The following is a 25,531-nucleotide window of genomic DNA, read 5'->3' as shown; positions in this document are numbered from 1 at the left end:
AATGGGTTATAAGTCTTAAAAGTTCTCATAAGGAAGAAGAGAATTCATGGTGGGAAAAGGAATAAAATGGAAGAAGCTGCCTTGGGTACCCTTTGTCTTCTAACTCCGGGTCTTATGGTTTATCCTTATTTAACCCTGAATATCTTCTTCTAAAACAATAGTTCTTCATTTTTGTCTTATGCTTGGGTCCTCTTTTGGCAGCCTGATGAAATCTAAAAACCATTCTCAGAGCAATGTTTTTAAATGCATAAAACACATGGGATTACAAAGGGAAGTATTTTGAAATACAATTATCAAAGTATTTTAAGCTGTAATATAAAAATATAACTTGCATATTCACTAAGATCTAGCAGCTGATCTAATAACTCCTATATTTTTAAAATGGCAATGGCTGTAAATAATATTTTACAACCTCTACAACTGTAATGTGACACAAAAATATCTGTCAGTTCTAATGACTGCAAAGTCAAGGTATAGCTACTATAGTGGTTTACTGCTTGTATTCCCAGGAATTCTTTCATTCAGAGATTAGTGAAAGTAAGTACATGACTTTTTGTTTTGCATCCAAGTTCAGACTCCTGATTCTGTTCCCCAAAACCTTAGGGGTCTATAGAAAACAGGATAAGAATTCCTCCTCTAGGATCAATCTCAGGCAATATTCAAAGGGGAAGGAGAGGATCAAAACTGAGTACCCTTCAATACATACAATGGAATACTACTCAGCCATAAGAAATAACAAAATGATGCCATTTGCAGCAATATGGATGGATCTAGAAATTACCATAGTAAGTCAGAAAGACAAATTACCATATGATATCACTTATATGTGGAATCTAAAATCAATGCATTTATCTATGAAACAGGAACAGACTCACATAGAGAACAGACTTGTGGTTGCCAAGGCGAGGGGGAGAATGGGGGAAGGATGGACTGGGAGCTAGGGGTTAGCAGATGAAAACTACTGGAAAAAAACATTTTTCCAGGGAACTATATTCATTATCCTGGGATAAACCATAATGGCAAAGAATATGAAAAGAAATGTGTATATACATATATAAACTGAATCACTTTGCTGTACAGAAGAAATTCACACTACATTGTAAATCAACTATACTTAAGTAAACTTTAAAATAAAATAGAAACTAAGTACCTTTCTGTTCCCCCAGCATCAGAAAGTGGAAGACAAAAACCAAACAGAAGTGAAACAAAACTATTTTTCAAAATTCCTTTAACTGTAGATAATCTTTTTCATTTAATACTTAGAGACTAGACCTAAAAATGCAAGTATTTCTGAATGTTAGAATATCAAGATGAATGAATTTCACTAATAGGACAAATGGTTACTTTCTAACATTGACGAGAATTTCAAAAGCACAGAAGACTCAAAATCAGTGCACAGATCCATGGCAGGGAGAAGGGAGTATGCTGGGATGAGTCAATAGGAAGAAAGAAGATAAATTTTGAAATTTAGATTTATACCACCCTGTTTAATTTTCTCTCTTCCCTAAAAAGTAAAAGCTATGTTTCAAAATTCTTTATGTTCTCTTCACAGTCCCTGAAGGCAGCTTAGCAAGAATTATGGTTTGGAATTCTTCTTATCCTGATTGCCATCTCTAGCTTTTGGCAACAAAGTTGGAAAATACTTCATACCAGATGCCCTTTTTGGAGATTCACAATTCATGTTAGCATTCAAAATATTCTAGAGTCCTGTAATAGACAAATTTGCTTAACGTCATTTAACCCAGTATTTCTCAACCTTTTTGCTTGTTTTCTTCCCAGTTGTTAGAAATGTATTAATTTTTTCTTCCAGTTTTATTGGGATATAATGAACATGTAGCACTGTACAAGTTTAAGGTGGTCAGCATAATGGATTTGACTTATATCTGGAAACTAATACCACAATAAGGTTAGTGACATTCGGTCTTCTCGTGTAGATAAAAAATTTTTTTAAAAATAGAAAAAAATTCTTTTTCCTTGTGAAAACTCAGGATTCATGCTCTTAACCTTGATACCTAACTTACAGCAGTGTTAGCTATATTTATCATGTTGTACATTACATTCGTAGTACTTATTTATCTTATAACTGGAAGCTCGGACCTTTTGAATACCTTTATCCTAATCCTCTTCTCATACCTCTTGCCTCTTATAACCACAAATGTGATCTTTTTTACTATGAATTTGTTTTTAAAGAATAATTCACCTGCAATACTAAGTTAGTTCCTGGTATATAGCATAGTGATTCAATATTTCTATACATTTCAAAATGATCACCATAGTAAGGCTAGTTACCATGTCACCCTACAAAGATATTTCATAATTACTGACTATAGTCACACGGTGCATTTTATACCCATGACTCATTCATTTTGTAACTAGAAGTCTGTACCTCTTAATCTCCTTCACCTATTTCTGTCTTCCCCCAACCCCATTCTCCCCTCTGGCAACCACCTGTTTGTTCTCTCTCTCTGTGGCTGTTTTGCTGTGTTTGTCCATTTGGTGTGCTTTTTCAGATTCCACATATGAGTGAAATCATACAGCATTTGTCTTTTTCTGCCTGATTTCACTTAGCACAACACCCTTTAGGTCCACCCATGACTTAGCACAACACATTCTAGGCCCACTCATGTTGTTGCAAATGGCAAGATTTCTTTTTTTCTTTTTAAAGGCTACTATTACATAGTGTATATGGTCCATATCCATTCACCTATTGATGAGCATTTAAGGTTGCTTCCATATCTTGACTATTGTAAATAATGCCATTCTGAACACGGGTGCATGGATATATCTTTTCAAATTAGTGTTTTGGTATTTTTCAATTTATTTGATCACAAACTTTTTTCCATTTGATACATATGTCTATCATAGCCACTAGAAGACTTTATTGCAGTTACTGGTTGTGCAGGGACTGCCTTCTACAAGGACACAAGTTCCTTTGGCTCAGGGAAAATGTGTTGTTCATCTTTTCATTGTCAATCTAGACACCTAGATGGTATGTAAACGTTGCTTGATGGCTGGTGGGTTGACTATTTGAATCACAAATCAGAGAGATAAAAAGAAATGCTTTGAGCCAAGTTCACTGTCTATACTACCTCTACAACTTGAAAGGAGCCTTCAGAAGCCTGATGAAGTGAGGTTAACAGCAGGAAAGGAAAACAAAGGATAAGTGGCTGTTATCAGTAAACTTTTCCCTGAAAGTTTACATGCACAGTTAAACTAAAGTAACAGTACTATCCTAGTTAGGAAAAGGAAGACATATTTCTATTCTAATCATTTCCACAGCTTTGAAATTAGAGATTATGTCATTGATGATTTAATCAGCACCTCATTTGCATTTCATGCAAGATTAAATGTGACATCTCAGGAAGTGTCACATTTCCTAGCAGTACCTTATGGTAATTAATAGGAAGGCTTAAAGGCCAAAACCGGGATCAATCCCAAAGCATTTATAAATGTAACCTTTAATGGCTTGGATCATATTTATAGGAGATAATAAATTAGTAAATATTCACAGAGTTACAGGTTTAAGAAAAAAAAGCATTAGTAGTTGTATTTCAACTCTTTAAGATTTTAAAGAATTTTTTTTCACAGTCTATTTGTTTTTGGATCCTAATTAACTAATTCCACCCACTTCTGAATCCCCAATGCAGAACTAACAAGAAAATAGCATATGCTGATTACAGCAGAATAATACATAGCATTTTTGTTTTTACAAAACCTGATTACAAAAAAAAGTCAAAATTAAAATTAACATTGAAGGAGCTGAATAAGGGTCCATTATGACCAGGCTACTTTCTTTAAGTAGGCAATAACTTTACCGATGGATTCCAAATACTCAAAAAGCTGATAGATGCCCAAATAACACTGTTTAAACTCAAGACTGAATGCTTTCTTTCTATTCCTATCTCTAACTTTTGAGAGTAGAAGTTATTTTCGTGTACCTAAAATTTAAACTGATAGCTCAGGAAGAACATTTAAATAATGAATATGGTTTAATAGGCTTTGGTGTTTTAATCTGTTTTTGTATCTCTTCTAAATAGTGATTCAGATGTGTATATACACATCAGGTGCTGTACACCTGAAACTAACACAACATTGTTAATGAACTATAAAATTTAAAAATAAATAGAGACCCTTCTATCACAAATTTGTTTATAGTAAACTACCTAACTCTTCCTGCCCATATCCAAATCATCAAGTTCCACAAGTTCTCCTTTCCAATACTATATTCAAAATCTCCCATTGTCACCATCTAATGCTGGTTATGAGTCCAGGGTCTAAAATTTTCCAAGGGGAATTATTTTATCCTGCTCCAAACGATTTTTCACATGGTAGTCAGAATGGTATTTTAAAATACAAATTTGATCATATTGACCCCTTTTTTAAGCTTTTCCATAGAATTTCCCATTGTACTTGAATAGGCACAAACTAGCTAATGTGGCCTTTAGAACCTGCCTAAACTGTCTCTTCATTAACTCTGTAGGCAACCCTCCTCTTCACACTCTAAGCATGAGTCAAACTGAACTTCCCTGAATTCCTAGAATATGCAAGATTGTCCCCAGATTTAGGGCCACCACATGTGGCTGTTCACTATCCTTCAAATTTGGATAAATGAGAATCTTTCAGGAATCTCTCTACTTTGACTAAGCTTTCTATTATATAGCTCTTGCACAAGGATCACACTCTGTTACAGTTTTTAACACAGTTCTAATATATACTCATATAGTCAACTGCTTAATAACCATATTCCTCACTAGACTATCAGCTCCACATTGACAAAGCTAACGTCTATTATCCCACTACTAAATACCACTCACATACACAGTGTATACTATAATTTTAGTTAAATGAAGCCAAGTAAAATGCCAATCCAACAAAAATGTAGGTAAAAGGTAAAAATCTCTTAAAGTGAAATTTATTTCTAGTATACCCTAAGTCTGATGTGAATAGCCAATTCATTGGAAAAGACCGTGATGCTGGGAAAGATTGAAGGCAAAAGGAGAAGAGGGTAATGGAGATTGAGATGGTTGGATGGCATTACCAACTCAATGGACATGAACTTGGGCAAACTCTAGGAGATGGTGAGGGACAGGGAAGCCTGGTGTGCTGCAGTCCATGGGGTCACAAAGAGTCGGACATAACTTGGTGACTGAACAACAGCAACGACATACCCTAAGTCTGTTCCACATTCAATCTCTAGGAGTTTTTTTCACAATGAATACTTTCCTGTATTCTCCATGCCACTAGAAAATAGATATTAATAGATAGATCTATAAAACACAAACCTATACTCCGTATAAGTTTGCCTTTTTTTTTGAAGATTCCACATATAAGTGAGATTATATGGTATTTGTCTTTTTCTGACTTCTTTCATTTAGCATAATGCCCTCAAAGTCCATCCATTTTGTCATAAATGATAGGATTTCCTTCTTATTATGCCTGAATAATATTTCATTGTGTCCACATACCACATTTTCTTTATCCATTAATCAAGGGGCATTTAGACTGTTTCCAAGTCTTCAGTTCATTTCACCCACTCAGTCGTGTCCGACTCTTTGTGACCTCATGGACTGCAGCATGCCAGGCTTCTCTGTCCATCACCAACACCCAGAGCCTACACAAATTCATGCCTATCGCATCGGTGATACCATCCAACCATTTCATCCTCTGTTGTCCCCTTTTCCTCCCGCCTTCAATCTTTCCTAGCATTAGGGTCTTTTCCATGAGTCGGTTATTCACAGAAAATGGCCAAGGTATTGGAGTTTCAGCTACAGCATTAGTCCTTCCAGAGAATATTTAGGACTGCTTTCCTTCAGGATTGACTGATTGGATCTTCTTGCAGTCCAAGGGACTCTCAGGAGTCTTCTCTAACACCACAGTTCAAAAGCATCAATTCTTCGGCACTCAGCTTTTCTTATAGTCCAACTCTCACATCCATACATAATTACTGGAAAGACGATAGCTTTGACTAGATGGACCTTTGTTGGTAAAGTAATGTCTCTGCTTTTTAATATGCTGTCTAGGCTGGTCATGATCTTAGTTTTCTGACTGTTGAGCTTTAGGCCAGCTTTTTCATTCTCCTCATTCACTTTCATCAAGAGGCTTTTTAGTTCCTCTTCACTTTCTGCCATAAGGGTGGTGTCATCTGAATATCTGAGGTTATTGATATTTCTCCTGGCAATCTTGATTCCAGCTTGTGCTTCTTCCAGCCCAGTGTTTCTCATGATGTACTCTGCAGAGAAGTTAAATAAGCAGGGTGACAATATACAGCCTTGACGTACTCCTTTCCCTATTTGGAACCAGTCTATTGTTCCATGTCCAGTTCCAACTGTTGCTTCCTGACCTGCATATAGATTTCTCAAGAGGCAGGTCAGGTGGTCTGGTATTCCCACCTCTTTCAGAATTTCCCACAGTTTATTGTGATCCACACAGTCAAAGGCTTTGGCATAGTCAATAAAGCAGAAATAGATGTTTTTCTGGAACTCTCTTGCTTTTGTCATGATCCAGCAGATGTTGGCAATTTGATCTCTGGTTTGTCTGCCTTTTCTAAAACCAGCTTGAACATCTGGAATTTCACAGTGCATGTATTGCTGAAGCCTGGCTTGGAGAACTTTGAGCATTACTTTACTAGAGTGTGAGATGATTGCAATTGTGCAGTAGTTTGAGCATTCTTTGGCATTGCCTTTCTTTGGGATTGGAATGAAAACTGACCTTTTCCAGTCCTGTGGCCACTGCTGAGTTTTCCAAATTTGCTGGCATAATGAGTGTGGCACTTTCACAACATCATCTTTCAGGATTTGAAATAGCTCAACTGGAATTTCATCACCTCCACTAGCTTTGCTCGTAGTGATGCTTTCTAAAGCCCACTTGACTTCATATTCCAGGATGTCTGGCTCTAGGTGAGTGATCACACCATCGTGATTATCTTGGTCGTGAAGATCTTTTTTGTACAATTCTTCTGTGTATTCTTGCCATCTCTTCTTAATATCTTCTGCTTCTGTTAGGTCCATACCATTTCTGTCCTTTATCGAGCCCATCTTTGCATGAAATATTTCCTTGGTATCTCTAATTTTCCTGAAGAGATCTCTAGTCTTTCCCATTCTGTTGTTTTCCTCTATTTCCTTGCACTGATTGCTAAGGAAGGCTTTCTTATCTCTTTCTTGATATTCTTTGGAACTCTGCATTCAGATGCTTATATCTTTCCTTTTGTCCTTTGCTTTTCACTTCTCTTCTTTTCATAGCTATTTGTAAGGCCTCCTCAGACAGCCATTTTGCTTTTTTGCATTTCTTTCCTATGGGGATGGTCTTGATCCCTGTCTCCTGTACAATGTCATGAACCTCCATCCATAGTTCATCAGGCACTCCATCTATCAGATCTAGTCCCTTAAATCTATTTCTCACTTCCACTGTATAATCATAAGGGATTTGATTTAGGTCATACCTGAATGGTCTAGTGGTTTTCCCTACTTTCTTAAATTTAAGTCTAAATTTGGCAATCAGGAGTTCATGACCTGAGCCACAGTCAGCTCCTGGTCTTGTTTTTACTGACTGTATAGAGCTTCTCCATCTTTGGCTGCAAAGAATACAATCAATCGGATTTCGGTGTTGACCATCTGGTGATGTCCATGTGTAGAGTCTTCTCTTGTGTTGTTGGAAGAGGGTGTTTGCTATTAGCAGTGCATTCTCTTGGCAAAAAATAGATGGGGAAACAGTGGAAACAGTGTCAGACTTTATCTTTTTGGGCTCCAAAATCACTGCAGATGGTGATTCCAGCCATGAAATTAAAAGACGCTTACTCCTTAGAAGTAAAGTTATGACCAACCTAGATAGCATTTTCAAAAGCAGGGACATTACTTTGCCAACAAATGTCTGTCTAGTCAAGGCTATCATTTTTCCAGTAGTCATGTATGGATGTGAGAGTTGGACTGTGAAGAAAGTTGAGCACTGCAGAATTGAAGCTTTTGAACTGTGGTGTTGGAGAAGACTGTTGATAGTGCCTTGGACTGCAAGGAGATCCAACTAGTCTATTCTAAAGGAGATCAGCCCTGGGTGTTCTTTGGAAGGAATGATGCTAAAGCTGAAACTCCAGTACTTTGGCCACCTCATGCAAAGAGTTGACTCACTGGAAAAGACTCTGATGCTGGGAGGGGTTAGGAGAAGGGGACGACAGAGGATGAGATGGCTGGATGGCATCACTGACTCGATGGACATGAGTCTGAGTGAACTCCGGGAGTTTGTGATGGACAGGGAGGCCTGGCGTGCTGCGATTCATCGGGGTGCAAAGCGTTGGACACGACTGAGCGACTGAACTGAACTGAACTCAAAGAATTATCAGCAGAGAGGAGGCCAATGTGGTTTATCAAAATTTCAAAAACCTGGCCATGGATCTTCTAATGCAACTATGTTCATAAAAACATATGAGGGACTTCCTTGGTGGTCCATTGGCTAATACTCTGTGCTCCCAATGCAGAGGACCTGGGTTAGGGAACTAGATCCCACACCCCATAACTCAGACCAGGCACAGTCAAATAAATAGTAAAAACAAAAAACAAACAACAACAACAACAAAAAAAACACACACATGAGAAGATTCAATACCATAAAGTTCTTTGCCATCACTGAACCAGACATGTTATGTCTATGGATCTTTCCCTAAGAGGAACCTCCTACTTAATGTTGTAGGCTTTGGAATTAGAGTTCAAATCTGGGAGTTCAAGTCTTTCACTTAATTTCAAGTCTTTCACCTAATGTGTGATATTAGGCCAGATACTGACATTCTCTCAGGACCCCAGTTTCCTCATCTGTATGTTGGAATAAATCATAATATTCTCATGGGATTGCTGGGAGAATTAAGTGATTAAATGGATTTTAGCACAGCAGGAAGGCAATGGCACCCCACTCCAGTACTTTTGCCTGGAAAATCCCATGGATGGGGGAGCCTGGTAGGCTGCAGTCCATGGGGTCGCTAAGAGTCCGACACGACTGAGCGACTTCACTTTCACTTTTCACTTTCATGCATTGGAGAAGGAAATGGCAACCCACTCCAGTGTTCTTGCCTGGAGAATCCCAGGGACGGGGGAGCCTGGTGGGCTGCCATCTATGGGGTCACACAGAGTCGGACACGAATGCAGTGATTTAGCAGCTTAGCAGCAGCACAGGGCTTAACAAATATAAATGCTTAATAAACAGTGGATAGTATCTGTCACTACCTGTCCCCTTTAGAAAGTCATATCTGTTTAAATGGCTCAATTAAAGATTTTAAGTATAGCAAAACTGGCAATTTCAGATCTTCTAATAAAGGAACTAGACCGATATATGGTATAAAGAAAACATATTTCTAATAACTGAGGGAACTTGCTAGTATCAATGCATGTAATATTGCTGTTCCCAAAAAGGAATTTTATTTTATGAGTCTCTTCATTTACTTAGGTGAATCAGCAAAGAAAGAAATGGAAGCTCAATCAAAAGTAACTTATAAGACCTTCAGGTTGCTAAAGGGTCACCTATAGGAGATGAGAATGAAAATGATATAAAGGACACAAGAGGTTAAAAGCCACAAATACAGAAATTATGAAATAATAAAAATAGCAAGGAAAGTAAGCTAAAAACAATATATAAACAATAAACATCTAAAAATAATTACATAGTTTATAAAACTATAGGATCTAGCACAAAAACCTAGAGGGCTAAAAAGATAGAGTAGGTAATAACATACATTTTTTAGATTCCTTGTACTTATAGAAACAAAGCAAGTCATCTACACCAGTGCAGTCTAAGAGAACTTTCTGTGAGAAAACAAACATTCTATAGTCTAGGCTATCCAATATGGAGGCCCTAAGCACATGTGGTTATTAATAACTTGAAGTGTGGTAGTGTGACTGAGTAAAATTTTCACTTTTATTTAATTATCATTAAATGTAAATAGCCACCCGTGGGTAGTTGATGACTACTATACTGGACAACACAGCTGTAGACAGAAGCAGCTTCCACAGCCTATCTTCAGGGCTCAAAGGAGACCCCTTCCTCGACTGCAGCCCTTTATTAACTGTGGCCCGTTGGCAGCCTTCACATATTTCTATCTAATGAGCAAAAGGAAACATGAGAGCACCACCACAAACTTGGGGTTGAAATGATTTTCCTTCTCCAGTCTTTGATTCATCTAGGAGAGGGAAAAGTCTTCCACATGTACTCTACATGATACAACATGGACCCTAATAAATCTTGTAGCAGAAGAAAAACCATGTTAAAATGACTCAGTGTTATGTCTAGGGCTCCTCACTCTCCCTGTCTAACCCTTTAGAGGTCAATGACATTTCTGTTGTGCTTTCATAGTGCCATCTGGTGACTATCTTAGCTATTCATACTTACTACTTTTTTAAGCTTTTATTTATTATCTATTTAAATTTTGACTGAGCTGAATCTTTGCTGCTACACCCCGGCTTTCTCTAATTGCGGTGCATGGGCTTCCTTGAGGTGGCTTTCTCTTGTTGCAGAGCATGGGCTCTAGGGCGTGTGAGCTTCAGTAGCTGTCGCGCCTGGGCTTAGTTGTCCCACAGCATGTGGGATCTTCCTGGACAAGGATCGAACCCATGTCCCCTGCATTGGCAGGTGAGTTCTTAACCACTGGACCACCAGGGAAGTCCTCATTTATACTTTTTAAATGTCTGCTTTATTTGTGGCTTAACCCATCCCCACAGAAAACTGCTTGAGATCAGATACTATATTATTCGTGAGTGTATTCCCAATGTACATTCCAATGCATTTTAAATATTAATTAATATTTGTTATAAGAATAAATTGAATATACTATGTTTTCTCAAAATCTTTCATTCTTTCCTCAATGCATTTATAGCCTGGCTTTCACTCTCATTATTCCATCGTAATTACTTTTACCACTTTCATCAGGCTTCCCAACACACCAAGTTGGATACTTTTCAAACTCTCCTCTCTCCACTCCAAAGTCTGTATGTACCAAAATGAAATTCAACATTTCCTCTCAAATTGGTTTCTCTTCCTATATTTACTAGTTTAATTAATAGTTCTACATACAATCCAAGCTGCCTAAGATAAAATAATTTTTTAAAGCTAGGCATCATCTTTGATATTTCTTCGTGTATCATGCTCAACTGATACCAAGCACTGTGGATTCTACAGCCCTCTTTAGCATCTTTTAATCTGCCCTCTCTGCTCTGACTACAGTGCTACTACCTTAGGTTAGCCCTTCACCACTTCTTATCTACATTTTCATAGGATGTAAAATAAGGAAATAAAAAATAGGAACCTCACTTAAATATAGTTGGGAAACAGAAGAGAGAGCTCTCATGCCCTTTGAGGATGACAGAGCCCAAAAGGCAGAAAGACTCTTCCTCATTCCTGGCAAGGATTCAGGATTAATGAAAGGATTAATGAAAAGCCATGGACTCTTTGCTTACTATTGCCCTCCCACCTTCCTTTTCCGCTCTTTAAATGTATTCTCTTTCCTTTGCCACGTGGGGATCTGCACATGGCTTACCTTGGTTGCAGACTCAAAACTATAATTTTCTGCTGATCCTGAATAAAACTGTCTTTGCTAGAGAGACAGCTGGCAGTCTATTTGTTTCAGGTCAACAAGGACCTTCTCTCTGCTTTTAATCAAGCTGCTCTACAATGGGTCTTCTATACTACCATAATAATAACTTCTCTAAAAATGCAAAAATGATTACATACTTGCTCTGCTGAAAACTCACTAACTCCTCCCCCTTTCTCATCTCTAGGCCTCTGGAATGAAATCCCAACTCTTTAGCATAACTTACAAAGCCTTTTCTAATGTGGCCCTTGCCTAACGCCCACTGCATGGTCTAAAGAAACATGCAGTTAGAACTCTTAAAAGTACCTGAGAGAAACAAGCACAAGGGGATTAAAACAATGCATTATAATACTTTACTGTTTGTATTTTGAGCCAGTGTAGCACTCCAATCTCAGTTAGACTATGGGAGAAGGTCCTTTATTCATAAGTAAGGTCTGCTGGAATGGCCTAGATTTGCACTATTCAATATGGTAGCCAGTAGCCACATATGTCTATTAAGTATATGATATGTGCCTAGTTCAAATTGAGATGTACTCTTAGTATAAAATATATGAAAAATTTTAAAGACAATAAAAAAGAACAGGTGTAGCTTCTTACCCAAGATCCAGACTTCTGAAGGAAGTAATAGTGAAGGCAGAAGGAAGGAGCCTTGATCTTCTATTAGAAGTCAGTTCAAATCATGATATCAAACCTACTGTGATAAACAGGATCTCTTCTTTGCCTAGGCAAAGTTTATTGTCTTTAAATCACTACAACAGTCTACAAGATCTACCCCAGTTCTTATCTCACTGACTTTATCTCCCACCTACTCATTCCCCCAAGTTCTAGGATTACCCCAAGCAACCTCCTCTCCTAGAGCTTATACCTTGGCTGTTCCCTCTGCCTATGACATTCTCCACATAGCAATAGGCATGTCTGGCTCTTTTCTCTTCCTTCTTTCATCCTTGTCTTATGACTCCAATTTAAAGCAGAATTCTGTGTATATATCCTTGCTCCAGTTCCCTTTTCTTGCTTCATTTTTATCCATGTGAAATACTGTGTACTCTATTTTTTATTGGGCTATTTTCTGTCTTCAACAAATGTAACCCCGGTGCTTTGTGAGAAGACTACATGAGCTCTCTCTGTATCACACACACACACACACACAGTTGTTTTGTACACTGATGTACCCTTAGTACCAAGAATAGTCCATGGGACCCAGTAGGCATTCAATTATTCATGGATGAATGAATGAAAGAAAAGTATCTAAGAATTTCCATCAGTCAGCTTCTCTTTCCTCAGTCACCTTCCTGGGACCTGACTGCAAAACAGGAAATTTTTTTTAAGACAAAAATAATTCATGCTGACAGAGTATGAGATGATTGGATGGGATCCCTGACTCGATGGACATGAATTTGAGGGAGCTCCAGGAATGTTGATGTACAGGGAAGCCTGACATCCTGCAGTCCATGGGGTTGAAGAGAGTCAAACACAACTGAGCTACTGAACTGAACTGAACTGAATTGAATGCATTGCTTTTTTTACTTTTTATATTTTTTAAAATTTATTTATTTTAATTGGAGGCTAATTCAGGAGGAACTACCCCACGTCCGAGCTCAGAGGCGTCAGCCGAGAATCCCAGGCTGCGACCACACAGGAGCGGTGGAGAGGAGCTACCCTACGTCTGAAGTCAGGGGCGGTGGCCGGGAGGAGCTACCTGCCGCCCGAGGCCAGGGGCGGTGGCCTGCAGGAGCAACCCCACGTCCAAGGAGCGGTGGCTGTGCGGGCAAAGGAGGGCCAGAGGAGCTACTCCATGTTCAGGTGAGGAGTGGCAGCGATGAGGAGATACCCCTCGTTCAAGGTAAGGAGCAGCAGCTGCGCTTTACTGGAGCAGCCGTCAAGAGATACCCGCCATTCAAGGTAACAGAAACCCAAAGAAGATGGTAGGTGTTGCAAGAGGGCATCAGAGGGCAAACACACTGAAACCATAATTACAAAAAACTAGTCAATCTAATCACACGGACCACAGCCTTGTCTAACTCAATGAAGCTAAGCCATGCTGTGTGGGGCCACCCAAGACGGGCGGGTCACGGTGGAGACGTCTGACAGAATGTGGTCCACTGCAGAAGGGAATGGCAAACCACTTCAGTATTCTTGCCTTGAAAACCCCATGAACAGTATGAAAAGGCAAAATGATAGGATACTGAAAGAGGAACTCCCCAGGTCGGAGGTGCCCAATGTGCTACTGGAGATCAGTGGAGAAATAACTCCAGAAAGAATGAAGGGATAGAACCAAAGCAAAACAATACCCAGTTGTGGATGTGACTGGTGATAGAAGCAAGGTCCGATGCTGTAAAGAGCAATATTGCATAGGAACCTGGAATGTCAGCTCCATGAATCAAGGCAAATTGGAAGTGGTGAAACAGGAGATGGCAAGAGTGAATGTCGACATTCTACGAATCAGCGAACTAAAATGGACTGGAATGGGTGAACTTAACCTAGATGACCATTATATCTACTACTGCGGGCAGGAATCCCTCAGGAGAAATGGAGTAGCCATCATGGTCAAGAAAAGAGTCCGAAATGCAGTACTTGGATGCAATCTCAAAAACAACAGAATGATCTCTGTTCGTTTCCACGGCAAACCATTCAATATCACAGTAATCCAAGTCTATGCCCCAACCAGTAATGCTGAAGAAGCTGAAGTTGAACGGTTCTATGAAGACCTACAAGACCTTTTAGAACTAACACCCAAAAAAGATGTCCTTTTCATTATAGGGGACTGGAATGCAAAAGTAGGAAGTCAAGAAACACCTAGGGTAACAGGCAAATTTGGCCTTGGAATACGGAATGAAGCAGGGCAAAGGCTAATAGAGTTTTTCCAAGAGAACGCACTGGTCATAGCAAACACCGTCTTCCAACAACACAAGAGAAGACTCTACACTTGGACATCACCAGATGGTCAACACTGAAATAAGATTGATTATATTCTTTGCAGCCAAAGATGGAGAAGCTCTATACAGTCAGCAAAAAAAACACCAGGAGCTGACTGTGGCTTAGATCATGAACTCCTTATTGCCAAATTCAGACTTAAATTGAAGAAAGTAGGGAAAACCACTAGACCATTCAGGTATGACCTAAATCAAATTCTTTATGATTATACAGTGGAAGTGAGAAATAGATTTAAGGGCCAAGATCTGATAGATAGAGTGCCTGATGAATTATGGACGGAGGTTTGTGACATTGTTCAGGAGACAGGAATCAAGACCATCCCCATGGAAAAGAAATGCAAAAAAGCAAAATGGCTGTCTGGGGAGCCCTTACAAATAGCTATGAAAAGAAGAGAAGCAAAAAGCAAATGAGCAAAGGAAAGACATAAGCATCTGAATGCAGAGTTTCAAAGAATATCAAGAAGACATAAGAAAGCCTTCCTCAGCAATCAATGCAAAGAAATGGAGGAAAACAACAGAATGGGAAAGACCAGAGATCTCTTCAAGAAAATTAGAGATACCAAGGGAACATTTCATGCAAAGATGGGCTCAATAAAGGACAGAAATGGTATGGACCTAACAGAAGCAGAAGATATTAAGAAGAGGTGGCAAGAATACACAGAAGAACTGTACAAAAAAGATCTTCATGACCAAGATAATCATGATGGTGTGATCACTCACCTAGAGCCAGACATCCTGGAATGTGAAGTCAAGTGGGCTTTAGAAAGCATCATTACGAGCAAAGCTAGTGGAGGTGATGGAATTCCAGTTGAGCTATTTCAAATCCTGAAAGATGATGCTGAGAAAGTGCTGCACTCAATATGCCAGCACATCGGGAAAACTCAGCAGTGGCCACAGAACTAGAAAAGGTCAGTTTTCATGCCAATCCCAAAGAAAGGCTATGCCAAAGAATGCTCAAACTACTGCACAATTGTACTCATCTCACATGCTAGTAAAGTAATGCTCAAAGTTCTCCAAGTCAGGCTTCAGCAATACGTGAACCGTGAACTTCCAGATGTCCAAGCTGGTTTTAGAAATGGCAGAGGAACCAGAGATTAAACTGCCAACATCCGCTGGATCATGGAAAAAGCAAGAGAGTTCCAGAAAAACATCTATTTCTGCTCTATTGACTATGCCAAAGCCTTTGACTGTGTGGATCACAATAAACTGTGGAAAATTCTGAAAGAGATGGGAATACCAGACGACCTGACCTGCCTCTTGAGAAACCTGTATGCAGGTCAAGAAGCAACAGTTAAAACTGAACATGGAACAACAGACTGGTTCCAAATAGGAAAAGGAGTATGTCAAGGCTGTATATTGTCACCCTGCTTATTTAACTTCTCTGCAGAGTACATCATGAGAAACACTGGGCTGGAAGAAGCACAAGCTGGAATCAAGATTGCTGGGAGCAATATCAATAACCGCAGATGAGACCACCCTTATGGCAGAAAGTGAAGAGGAACTAAAAAGCCACTTGATGAAAGTGAAAGTGGAGAGTGAAAAAGTTGGTTTAAAGCTCAACATTCAGAAAACGAAGATAATGGCATCTGGTCCCACTACTTCATGGGAAATAGATGGGGAAACAGTGTCAGACTTTATCTTTTTGGGCTCCAAAATCACTGCAGATGGTGACTGCAGCCATGAAATTAAAAGACGCCTACTCCTTGGAAGGAAAGTTATGACCGACCTAGATAGCGTATTCAAAAGCAGAGACATTACTTTGCCAATAAAGGTCCGTCTAGTCAAGGCTATGGTTTTTCCAGTGGTCATGTATGGATGTGATAGTTGGACTGTGAAGAAGGCTGAGTACCCAAGAATTGATGCTTTTGAACTATGGTATTGGAGAAGACTCTTGAGAATCCCTTGGACTGCAAGGAGATCCAACCAGTCCATTCTAATGGAGATCAGTCCTGGGTGTTCTTTGGAAGGAATGATGCTGAAGCTGAAACTCCAGTACTTTGGCCACCTCATGCGAAGAGTTGACTCACTGGAAAAGACTCTGATGCTGGGAGGGATTGGGGGCAGGAGGAGAAGGGGATGACAGAGGATCAGATGGCTAGATTGCATCACTGACTTGATGGACGTGAGTTCGAGTGAACTCTGGGAGTTGGTGATGGACAGGGAGGCCTGGCGTGCTGAAATTCATGGGGTTGCAGAGTCGGACATGACTGAGTGACTGAACTGAACTGAACTGAATTACTTTACAATACTGTAGTGGTTTTTGCCATACATTGACATGAATCAGCCATGGGTTTACATGTGTCCCCATCCTGAATCCCCCCACCCCCCACTTCCTTCCGAATCCCATCCCTCTGGGTCATCCCACACCTGCCCTTTTAAAAGGAGAAAAAAAAAAGGAAAACCTTGGAAGTGATAATGTATTCTCTGAGAGTAGTAATTTGCATGTCAATGTGACTGAATTTGCCAAATCTGATTAGAGACTTTTTGTGTTAAGAAAAAGAGGAAGCCTAAGCCCAACAAAGCTAGTAGAAGTGATGAAATTCTAGGTGAGCTATTTCAAATTCTAAAAGATGATGCTGTGAAAGTGCTGCACTCAATATGCCAACAAATCTGGAAAACTCAGCAGTGGCCAGAGGACTGGAAAAGGTCAGTTTTCATTACAATACCAAAGAAAGGCAATGCCAAAGAATGCTCAAAGCAGCACACAACTGCACTCACCTCATATTACTAAAGTAATGCTCAAAATTCTCCACGCCAGGCTTCAACAGTACATGAACCAGGAAATTCCAGATGTTCAAGCTGGTTGTAGAAAAGGCAGAGGAACCAGAGATCAAATTGCCAACATCCACTGGATCACTGAAAAAGCAAGGAAGTTCCAGAAAAGCATCTACTTCTGTTTTGTTGACTATGCCACAGCCTTTGACTCTGTGTATCACAGTGAACTGTGGAAAATTCTTAAAGAAATGGGAATACCAGACCACCTGAACTGCCTCCTGAGAAATATGTATGGAGGTCAAGCAGCAACAGTTAGAACTGGACATGGAACAACACACTGGATCCAAATCGGGAAAGGAGTACATCAAGGCTGTATACTGTCACCATGCTTATTTAACTTATATGCAGAGTACATCATGAGAAATGCTGGGCTGGAAGAAGCAGAAGCTGGAATCAAGATTTCTGGGAGAAATATCAATAACCTCAGATATGCAGATGACACCACCCTTATGGCAGAAAGTGAAGAGGAACTAAAAAGCCTCTTGATGAAAGTGAAAGAGGAGAGTGAAAAAGTTGGCTTAAATCTCAACATTCAAAAAACTAAGATCACTGCATCTGGTCCATCACTTCATGGCAAACAGATGGGTAAAGAATAGATTTTGTGTTGGGAGGCTCCAAAATCACTGCAGATGGTGACTGCAGCAATGAAATTAAAAGATGGTTGCTCCTTGGAAGGAAAGCTATGAAAAACCTAGACAGTGTAGTAAAAAGCAGAGACATTAGTTTACTGACAAAGGGCTGCGTAATCAAAGCTATGGTTTTCCAGTAGTCGTGTATGGATGTGAGAGGTGGACCATAAAGAAGGCGGAGAACCAAAGAATTGATACTTTTGAACTGTGGTGTTGGAAAAGACTCTTGGGAGCCACCTGGACTGCAAAGGAGATCAAACCAGTGAATCCTGAAGGAAATCAGCCCTGAATATTCATTGGAAGGACTGATGCTGAAACTCCAATACTTTGGCCACCTGATGAGAAAAGCCAACTCATTAGATAAGACCCTGATGCTGGGAAATATTAAAGGTAGGAAGAGAAGGGGATGACAGAGGATGAGATGGTTGTGTGGCATCACTCACTCAATGGAAATGAGTTTGAACAAACTCTGGGAGATAGTGAAGGAATTCAAAGCCTGGCATGCTACAGTCCATGGAGTTGCAAAGAGTCAGATACAACTTAGTGACTCAACAACAACAGCAATAACAAAGACACACAGAGCAAACTGGTGGTTGCCAGAAGGGGTGGAAGTTGCATGAAATAAGTGAAGAGGATTAAGAGGTACAAAACTTCACTTACATAATAAATAATCATGATGATGTAGAAGGAATAGATATACAATCATAAGGGACAGATCAAAAATAATACAATTATTTTAGATGGGGACAGATGGTTATTACATTTAACATGGTGATAATTTCATAATACATGCAAATGTCAGTGATTACACACAATGATTAATGATGTCATAATGTGTAAAACAACTATATTCCAGTATTTTAAAAAAGCATTGAGTATGGCTATGGAGGAAAACTGAGAAAATTTATAGTTGAGCTCTGAGGCCAGGTGTTGGGTGAATCCTTCACATGGATGTTACGGTAAGTGTTGGGATGAAGAAGAATATAAGCAGGATTTCCAAGTTTTCAGTTAATAAAGGAATGTGACCAGAAACTCAACAGATCATAGAACCAACAACTTTCAAGCATTTCTCTCCCAAGTTTCAACAACTTGCCGCACATTCATGATAAAAGAGCTGCCTTTTAAAATATGATACTTCTACTTTGATCATGAAATCAACCACTGGATAACAGGTAGAATATCCCTCTGAAAAATAAAATGAATGCAAAACTTCATTAAAATGTAAAGAACTACTTTTATTTTCTGTATATGAAAATGACACAACAGAATCTGGTGATGGGGTTAAAGGTTTCAAAGGAAGAAAGCAGATAAGGATAATTCAGATTCCCTGAAATAAGACCATTTACATAAAATATTTAACAAAGACATTTTTCATAAAAGAAAGCATACCTATGTTAGGTTATTTTTGCTTGTCATACTTACCAGTCCAAGGACAAATATATTCTGCATGATTTTTCCAGACAATTTACTACTTCTTTGGTGACTCTTTCAGGTTGCTAAAGGAAATCAGTCCTGAATATTCATTGGAAGGACTGATACTATAGCTGAAACTCCAAAACTCTGGCCACCGGATGAGAAGAACTGACTCAATTGAAAAGACCCTGATGCTGGGAAAGATTGAAGGTGGGAGGAGAAAGGAATGACAGAGGATGAGATGGTTGGATGGCATCACTGATGCTATGGACATGAGTTTGAGTAGGCTCCGGGAGGTGGTGATGGACAGAGAAGCCTGGCGTGCCACAGTCCATGGGGTCACAAAGAGTTGGACATGACTGAGTGACTGAACTGGTAGTACTAGACAACTTGCAGTTGGTTGAATCCCTGCAATCAGAACATGGATATAGAGGAATCACAGATATGGAGGGCTGACTATACGTTAAACACGGATTTTTGACTGCTTGGAGGGTTGGTGCCCCTCTACTCATTGTTTAAAGGTCAGCTGTATAGTCATAAACTGATCTAATGGTCACTGTTATGCTGAATCTTCTTTTGAATCAACTTGAAAAGTAGTTCTATATTTTAGAAAAGAATAAAGAAAAAAAGGATCTACTTTGTAGATAAAATATATTTAAATAATGAATTACTACCAGTTCTTAATATAGCCAGTCTATTCATTAATTCATCAAATATTAATTCCATGGTCATTATGTACCTGGCATTCTTCCAAGTACTAATTAGATTGACATGTATTATAACCAAGGTTCTCACTTCATATATGGGAATTACTAAGCAGTGAAGAAATATGTAAATTATTTTAACATAATACATGAATAGATTAGGGCTTCCTGGTGGCTCAGACAGTAAAGATACTGCCTGAAATGCAGGTGACCTGGGTATGATCCCTAGATTGGGAAGATCCCCTACAGAAAGGAATAGCTACCCACTCCAGTATTTCAATATGTCAGCAAATTTAGAAAACTCAGCAGTGGCCACAGAACTGGAAGAGGTGAGTTTTCATTCCAATCCCAAACAAGGGCAGTGCCCAAGACTGTTCAAACTACCAGGCAGTTGCACTCATTCCCCATGTTAGTAAGGTTATGCTCAAAATCCTTCAAGCTAAGTTTCAATAGTATGGGAAGCGAGAATTTCCAGATGTACAGGCTGGATTTAGAAAAGGCAGAGGAACCAGAGATCAAATTGCTAACATTTGCTGGATCATAGAGAAAACAAGGGAATTTCAGAAAAAAAACATCTACTTCTGCCTCACTGACTACACCTTTGACTGTGTGGATCACAACAAACTGTGGGAAATTCTTAAAGAGATGGGAATACCAAACCACCTTACCTGCCTCCTGAGAAACCTGTATGCAGATCAAGAAGCAACAGTTAGAAACAGACATGGAACAGGCTGGTTCCAAATTGGGAAAGGAGTACGTCAAGGCTGTATACTGTCACCCTGCTTACTTAACGTATATGCAGAGTATATCATGTGAAATGCTGGGTAAATGAATCATAAGCTGGAATCAAGATTGGTGGGAGAGAAATCAACAACTTCATATTTGCATATGATACCACTTTAATGGCAGAAAGTGAAGAGAAACTAAAGAGCCTCTTGATGAGAGTGAAAGAGGAGAATGAAAACCTGGCTTGAAACTCAATACTCAAAAAACTAAGATCATAGCATCTGGTCCATCACTTCATGGCAAATAGAAGGGTAAACAGTAGAAGCAGTAACAGATTTTATTTTCTTGGGCTCCAAAATCACTGCAGACAGTGACTGCAGCCATGAAATTACAACATGCTTATTCCTTGGAAGGAAAGCTATGATAAACCTAGACAGTGTATTAGAAAGCAAAGACATTCACTTTATAGACAAAGGTTCATATAGTCAAAGCTATGGTTTTTCATGTACAGATGTGAGAGCTGGACAAGAAATATGGCTAAGCACCAAAGAATTGATAATTTCCAATCATGCTGCTGGAGGGCTTTCAAATCATGCTGCTGGAGAAGACTTTTGAGAGTCCATTGGACTGCAAGGAGACCAAACAAGTCAATCTTACAGGAATTCAACCCTGAATGTTCATTGGAAGGACTGATGCTGAAGTACCAATACTTCACCACCGATGTGAAGAGCCAATTCATGGGAAAAGACCCTGATGCTGAGAAAGATTGAGGGCAGGAGGAGAAGAGGGTGGCAGAGAAAAATGGTGAGATAGCATCACCGACTCAATGGGACATGAATTTGAGCAAACTTCAGGAGATACTGAAGGACCGGGAAGCCTGGTGTACTACAGTCCAGTTCAGGGGGTCGCAAACAGACAGACAGGACTTAGCAACTGAATAACAACAACAATCAACAGATTGGCACACCTAATGGCTTAAAGTAAGACGGCTATTTAATTATCAAGTCTACCTCCTAGAACTAGACCATTAAATTCCTCAAAGACTGGAAAGGTGGGAGGAAAGGGAGGAAAAGAAAGGAAGAAGGATAAAATGAACTAACTTCTGAGACCAAACTGAAAAAGCTATTTTACTGTTCATAAAGTTTGACTATAATGACTAATGGTATTTCTTCTGACTTGAAATAATCATCAATATTCATCAAAAGCATATGGTCTTGAATAGGGAACTAAATTCAATATTTTGTAATAACCTATAAGGGAAAAGAATCTAAAAAAGAATAGGTACTTATATGTGTAAACAACTGAATTACTTTGATGTATATCTAAAACTAACAAGACATTGTAAATCATCTATATTTCCTTAAAATTAAAAAAACAGGGTTTACCAGTACTGAAGGGAGAACGCTTTCATCCCCGCCATGGCTGAGCTAATCCAGAAGAAGCTACAGGGAGAAGTGGAGACATATCAACAGCTGCAGAAGGACTTGAGTAAATCCATGTCAGGGAGGCAGAAACTAGAGGTACAACTAACAGAAAATAATATCATGAAGGAGGAACTGGCTCTGCTGGATGGGTCCAATGTGGTGTTTAAACTTCTGGGGCCCATACTGGTCAAACAGGAGCTGGGGGAATCTCGGGCCACAGTGGGTAAAAGGCTGGACTACATCACAGCTGAGATTAAGTGATATGAATCCCAGCTCCGGGATCTAGAGCGGCAGTCAGAACAACAGAGGGAGACCTTTGCTCAGCTGCAACAGGAGTTTCAGACTGCCCAGGCAGCAAAGGCAGGGCTCCTGGGAAGGCCTGGCACTGTCCTGGGGGTGGGGGAGGGGAAGAAATGAGGCAGCTCTAGCGTCTATATTGTAGCTAATAAAATGTAAAAATACCTGGCGTTTTCTGACCCCCCCCCCAAAAAAAAATTTTAAACATCCACCAATCAAATTTTTAAAAAGCATATGGTCCCACTTGAAATCCTATACCTACACTTAGAACATGATGTAGGACCCTGAGAGTCCAGAGGAGAAATCAGTCCTAAGTCAGCCCCAACTCCTCATTTAGTTTTATGATAAAATAAAATATATTTTTCTTATAATAAAAGTCTTAGAGAAAAACTGTAAAATATAGGAAAGTAGAATTGACTATTATTATAATCCTACCTCCCAAAGACAGCCACTGTTAACATTTTGTATGTTAGATTAGTATCAAAATCTAAAATCCCTGTGGTACAACTTTATATAATGCAATAAATGCCAAAGAATGTTCAAACTATACAAAAAAGATCTTAATGACTCAGATAACCATGATGGTGTGATCACTCACCTAGAGCCAAACATCCTGGAATGTGAAGTCAAGCAGGTCTTAGGAAGCATCACTATGAACAAAGCTAGTGGAGGTGATGGAATTCCAGTTGAGCTATTTCAAATCCTAAAAGATGATGCTGTCAAAGTGCTGCACTCAATATGCCAGCAAATTTTAAAGACTCAGCAGTGGCCACAGGACTGGAAAAGGTCAGTCTTTGATCCGATCCCAAAGAAAGGCAATGCTAAATAATGTTCAAACTACCACACAATTGCACTGATCTTACATGTTATCAAAGTAATGCTCAAAATTTGAGGAAAGTAATGCTCAAAGTAATGCCAGGCTTCAACAGTATGTGAACCGAGATCTTCTAGATATTCAAGCTGGATTTAGAAAAGGCAGAGAAACCAGAGATCAAACTGCCAACATCCGATGGATTATAGAAAAAGCTAGAGAGTTCCAGAAAAACATCTATTTCTGCTTTATTGACTACGCCAAAGCCTTTGACCGTGTGGATCACAACAGACTGGAATATTCTTAAAGAGATGGGAATATCAGACCACCTTACCTGCCTCCTGAGAAATCTGTATGCAGATCAAGAAGCAACAGTTAGAACCAGACATGGAACAATGGACTAGTTCCAAATTGGGAAAGGAGTACATCAAGGCTGCATATTATCACCCTGCTTATTTAACTTGTATGCAGAGTACACCATGTGAAATGCCATTTCATCATGTGAAATGCCATAGTACATCATGTGAAATGCCAAACAAGCTGGAATCAAGATTGCAGGGAGAAATATTAATAACCTCAGATATGCAGATGACACCACCCTTATCGCAGAAAGCAAAGAGGAACTAAAGCGCCTCTTGATGAAAGTGAAAGAGGAGAATAAAGAAGTTGGCTTAAAACTCAACATTCAGAAAACTAAGATCATGGCATCCGGTCCCATCGCTTCATGGCCAATAGATGGAGAAACAATGGAAACAGTAACAGACTTTATTTTCTTGGGCTCCAAAATCACTACAGATGGTGACTACGGCCATGAAATTAAAAGACACTTGCTACTTGGAAGAAAAGCTATGACAAATCTAGACATCATATTAAAAAACAGAGACATTACTTTGCCAATAAAGGTCTGTCTAGTCAAAGCTATGGTTTTTCCAGTAGTCATGTATGGATGTGAGAGCTGGACCATAAAGAAAGCTGAGCACTGAAGAACTGATGCTTTTGAACTATGATGTCAGAGGAGACTCTTGAGAATCCCTTAGAATGCAAGGAGATCCAACCGGTCAATCCTAAAGGAAATCAGTCCTGATTATTCATTGGAAGGACTGATGCTGAAGCTGAAGCTGAAGCTACAATACCTTGGCCACCTGATGCGAAGAACTGACTCATTGGAAAAGACCATGATGCTGGGAAAGATTGAAGGTGGGAGAAGAAAGGGACAACATGGGATGAGATGGTTGGATGTCATTACCGACTTGATGGATATGAGTTTGAGCAAACTCCGGGAGTTGGTGATGGACATGGAGGCCTGACGTGCTGCAGTCCATGGGATCACAAAGAGTTAGACACAACAAGTGACTGAACTGAACTCATCATACAGGGTTCATAAAAAACTACAATAAAAAAATTAAGTGGGGTAGTTCCAGCTATGCTTTAACGATGCAATTTGGACTCTGAAAGAGATTATGAGTTGCTTAACGAAAGACAGCTTGCTTTAGACATCTTTATTATGGCTTGGCCATGTGACAAAGCAGTAAACCTTGTACATACTGTTCAATCCATAAGTGTTCACTGAATATTTAGAAAGAAACGGAATCAGCAAATTTTTATATTCAGGACTCTTCCTTCTATGATCACTCACCTGCTTACTTCCCAACTCTTCCCCAGCAACTTTATTTCTGATTCACTGCCCTTTACTTCAGCAAAAGCAGTGTTGTTTTATGAATTCATACCTTTATTATTTCCCACCTTCTCCACTTAACTAAGTTCTACTCATTCCTCACAATTTAGCTCAGCTGTCATGTTCTTGAAGAAGTCTCGCCTGACTCCATCATCCATCCCCAGACTAAGCTAAATGGTATAATTCTGGACTGCCAGAGTACCCAATGGGCTTCCCTGGTGGCTCAGACAGTATAGAATCCGCCTGCAATGTGGGAGACCTGGGTTCGATCCCTGCGTCAGAAAGATCCGTTGGAGGAGGGCATGGCAACCCACTCCAGTATTCTTGCCTAGAGAATCTCTATGGACAGATGAACCTGGAAGGCTATGGTCCGTGGGATTGCAAAGAGTCGGACACGACTGAGTGACTAAGCTAGCACTTAGTACCCACTATAAGTATCCAATAATGCAGTTGCCACAAAACATAGAAACTAACCACTTAAATATCTGTGCCCACTCATAGACTGTAAGCTCTTTAAAGCTTCTGTCTTTATAGTCACAAATACTAGCACAGATTCAACAAGTATTTATTGAATGAATGAAAGA

At 39.5% G+C, this 25,531-nt stretch overlaps 1 protein-coding gene and 1 pseudogene across 2 annotated transcripts in view; one reads left to right on the top strand and one right to left on the bottom strand.

Annotated features, from left to right (window-relative positions):
- Positions 1-25,531, bottom strand: part of NME7 (NME/NM23 family member 7) — a 245,214-nt gene that overhangs the window by 96,576 nt on the left and 123,107 nt on the right. The gene's annotated exons all lie outside the window — the stretch shown is intronic.
- LOC102281083 (prefoldin subunit 6 pseudogene) lies at positions 22,150-22,581 on the top strand (annotated as a pseudogene).

This window comes from Bos mutus, chromosome 16, assembly GCF_027580195.1.
Source record: "Bos mutus isolate GX-2022 chromosome 16, NWIPB_WYAK_1.1, whole genome shotgun sequence".
Taxonomy (NCBI): Eukaryota; Metazoa; Chordata; class Mammalia; order Artiodactyla; family Bovidae; genus Bos; species Bos mutus.
The sequence above is the reverse complement of the archived record's forward strand: the minus strand, read 5'-3'. Positions and strand labels throughout refer to the sequence as shown.